This window comes from Staurois parvus, unplaced genomic scaffold (genome assembly GCF_062004578.1).
Source record: "Staurois parvus isolate SC_StPar_1 unplaced genomic scaffold, SC_StPar_1.0 ptg000414l, whole genome shotgun sequence".
Classification (NCBI taxonomy): domain Eukaryota; kingdom Metazoa; phylum Chordata; class Amphibia; order Anura; family Ranidae; genus Staurois; species Staurois parvus.
The window spans coordinates 7,936,946-7,941,403 of record NW_028318210.1 but is presented as its reverse complement, the minus strand read 5'-3'; positions in this window follow the sequence as shown (position 1 = coordinate 7,941,403).

Genomic DNA, 4,458 nt, shown 5'->3' with positions numbered 1-4,458 from the left:
ACAGCTATAAACTTACTGGAAGGGGCTGCCATTTTTGCTAGCAGGCAAAAGCAGAATGCCAAATCAGTCATTTAATGTCTCTGGGCATGGTGATGTCACAAGACCCACCCAACATGTTCGAGTTTCTTCACATTGTTTTCCTCAACTTTCTGCCTGTTACTGATCACCTCTTGCTGATCTTCCTAGACTGACTGCCTGCACGTTTACTGACCACATCTCGGCCTGCTGCCTGAATTGACCTCTTGCCTGTTTACTGATCACATCTGCCTAGACTGACCTCTTATGACCATTGACCATGTCTTATGCCTGCTGCTTTGACCAACCCCTTGCTTTTTTTACTGATCACATCTGTCTGTTGCCTGGACTGCCAACTTGCCTGTTTACTGGCCGCATCTATGCCTGCCACCTGAACTGACCCCTGTGCATGTTCCACTGGTTCTGTTCCAGTCAAGACATCACTCCTGCTACGTATGAGCAGTCCTAGCTGGGGCCAGATTTAGAACTAGGGGGGAGGGCTCAGAAGACTCCAGGTTTGGCGGCCCATTATACACAGAGTTGTTTTACATTCTCAATGACAGTCACACATTTTCAAAATGCCTGACACAACATCATTCTGAGGTCACACATACACACACACGTTGTAATAGGCCACCTTCCTTAAAGCGATATTAAACCCAAAACCAAAAATGTATCCTATTGCAGCTTACCAATCATTAGATGTGGTGGCTTCTTCAGCTTTCTTTTCTTTGGCTTTTTCACTCTGTTTTCACCTGGTGATTGGGCCAGTAACACACCTCCTGTATTAGAGACACCACTTTGGAGGAATGAGCCAGGACACAGCTGATAGCAGCATTGTCAGTCTGGGGCATGTTAAAAGTATTAGTAGATTTGAATACAACTAACAAATTGAAGCTAAACTCCATCTAAACCTTTATAGTCAGTCACAGCAAATATTTTTTTCCTCTTGGGATACAGGTTTTACATGAATAAGTAAAATCTGATAATTTTAATCATCCCTGCCATTGGTAAATTGATTGTCTCGACCATGTAACCTATTACATTCTGCTGGAGAGATTAAACTTTCAAAAAACAGCAGAGATTCTGGCAGAACCACTTAATGAAAATAGAAAAAAGAAAGCCAGAAAATAAACTAATGCAGCCATCTTATCTACAACCCCTAGCAAAAAGTATGGAATCACCACTCTTGAAAAATGTTCACTCACCTGTTTAATTGTGTAGAAAAATCACAGACGTGCCTATTTTCTTTCAACATTTCAACCTTCTGGCTTTAAGAAACACTTAAAAAAAGAAAGAAAACTAGTAATTTGCAACTGTTTTTGCAGATCAGTCAGAGGAAAAAAAATATGCAGTCAATCGGTTCTGAGGAAAATATTCTGGAATCACCATGTACTTTGCAGTTCTAAAACAAACATCTGTATTGAATTACATCTGCTAATTCGTCTGCAGTTAAAAAAAAAAGTGCTTGCCCACCTTGGTGAGCTGTTGCACCAAGCTGATTGACATGAATCATGGCTCCAACACAAGAGATGTCAGTTGAAACAAAGGAGAGGATTATAAAACTTCTTCAAGGTAAATCATCACGGAATGTTGCAAAAGATGTTGTTTGTTCCCAGTCAGCTGTGTCTCAAATCTGCACCAAGTACAAATCAAATGGGAACGTGGTAAAAGGGAAGTGTACTGATAGACCAATGAAGACATCAAAGAGTCAAGATAGAAAACTTAAAGCAATATGCCTTGAAAACAGAAAATGCACAACAAACCAAATGAACAAATGGGCAAAAACTGGAGTCACTGTCTGTGAGTGAACGGCAAGACATCACCTAAAGGAAATGGGATTTACATAAAGAAAAGCCGAACGAAAACCATTATTAACACCTAAACAGAAAAAAAGCAAGGTTACAGTGGGCTAAAGAAAAGCAATCATGGACTGTGGATGACTGGATGAAAGTGATATTCAGTGATGAATCACCAATCTGCATTGGGCAGGGGGATGAAGCTGGAACTTTTGTTTTGTGCCGTTCCAATGAAATGTATAAAGACGACTGCCCTGAAGAAAACATGCAAATTTCCACAATCATTGATGATATGGGGTTGCATGTCAGGTAAAGGTACGTGGAAGACGACAGTCATTAAATCTTTGATTTATATTGAAATTTTGGACACTTTTTTTCTTATTTCATTATTGAAAGGATGTTTGGTAATGATGACATAATTTTTCAGGATGATAATGCATCTTGCCATAGGGCAAAAGCCGTGAAAACTTTCCTTCAAGAAAGTCATGTAGGGGGTTATTTACTAAAACTGGAGAGTGCAAAATCTGGTGCAGCTGTGCATAGAAACCAATCCGCTTCCAGATTTTATTGCCAAAGCTTCATTGAACCAGTTGATGTTAGAAGCTGATTGGCTACCATGCACAGCTGTACTAGATTCTGTGTGCACCCATTTTAGTAAATCAACCCCATAATATCAATGGCATGGCCTACAAATAGTTCGGACCTCAATCCAATTTAAAATCTATGGTGAAAATGAAAGAAAATGGTCCATGACATGGCTCCAACCTGCAAAGCTGATCTGGCAACTGCAATAAGAGAAAGTAGGAGCTGGACTGATGAAGAATACAGTTTGTCGATAGGTACATCCATGCCTCAGAGAGCTGTAAGCTGCAATATACTACATTTTTGGTTTTGGGTTTAATACTGCTTTAAGAGTGTAAGCATTCTATGTGCAATTCGCTTCAGCTGCCAAAATTTGTTTTTAAAATGCTACAATAGACCAGTCAGAGTAAAAACGTTTACAGATGATGGTAGGCAAAATAATATTTCCAAAGTTACAGTACATTTAATAAAACAAAGTAATGTGTATTTTATTTTAATGTATTTATTAATACTTAATATTTTTATGTTTTAGTATATCATTTTTTGTGTAGAGGGGCCCCTTCTGTCAGGGAGGCCCAGGGCAGTTGTGCCTTTTGCCCCCCTATAAATTCAGCACTGATTGTCTCTGAGCTCTTAGATTCAGCTCCTCCAGTTGCATAAGGTAAAATATACAGTAAGCGCTCATCAATAGTGGCAGCAGCTGAACATAAAGGAAAACGCATATAAAGTCCCACAATTCATATATATAAAAATGCAGCGCTTGAAAAGAAAGGTGATGATAAGACACAGTCCAGTGAAAAAAAAAAAAAAAAGTGCTCCGTATTTCCTAGTGCAGGTGGTAAAGATTTACACTAACCAGATAGCGTAAAATTATACGCATGTGTATATGTATCCTGTAGAGTCCCCTTCTGCACTCAGATCTGGTCAGATAGATAGCCGGAGAGGATAGACATCCTACGCCCTCTTGTGGTGAAAGAGTGGTCCAGCAAGTCAGAGCGATGCCAATCAGAGTAAGCCTTCCCCCTTCACTGAAGATGACAAGGAGATCCCTTGGGGCTGTAAATGTTGAGGAAGCTCCTCACAGGGGACACAGGGAAGTGCTCATAGTGTAGTAGATAAGGCTTTATTGTAAAAACATAGGTGCACAGTAAAACGGGTATAGACAGGTATGGATGAACACACTGACCCCCTGGAATTAAAGATGGCCGCCGGGCCTCCTCGTGGCACCGGCGGCTTAGTGTCAACGGCGTCCCAGGTCCACCTGACGCGTTTCGTGCGCACGCACTTCTTCAGAGGTGGAACCAGGTCCACGCGTCAGGTGGACCTGGGACGCCGTTGACACTAAGCCGCCGGTGCCACGAGGAGGCCCGGCGGCCATCTTTAATTCCAGGGGGTCAGTGTGTTCATCCATACCTGTCTATACCCGTTTTACTGTGCACCTATGTTTTTACAATAAAGCCTTATCTGCTACACTATGAGCACTTCCCTATGTCCCCTGTGAGGAGCTTCCTCAACTTTTACAGCCCCAAGGGATCTCCTTGTCATCTTCAGTGAAGGGGGAAGGCTTACTCTGATTGGCATCGCTCTGACTTGCTGGACCACTCTTTCACCACAAGAGGGCGTAGGATGTCTATCCTCTCCAGCTATCTATCTGACCAGATCTGAGTGCAGAAGGGGACTCTACAGGATACATATACACATGCGTATAATTTTACGCTATCTGGTTAGTGTAAATCTTTACCACCTGCACTAGGAAATACGGAGCACTTTTTTTTTTTTTTTTTCACTGGACTGTGTCTTATCACCTTTCTTTTCAAGCGCTGCATTTTTATATATATGAATTGTGGGACTTTATATGCGTCCTCCAGTTGCATAATCCAGAGGTCATGGACTTTTCACACCTTTGTATGACATTATCCCCTGACATTTGATAGCTGCGGTTTTCCATAACAAGTAGCTGATCATAGGGCATAAAACAAATCGGTGAATTATGTGTTTGAAAGTCTTGTTTGAACTGTAAGAGCTGTGCTTTTACAGGTATGGAAGTATCTACAAGCCCACA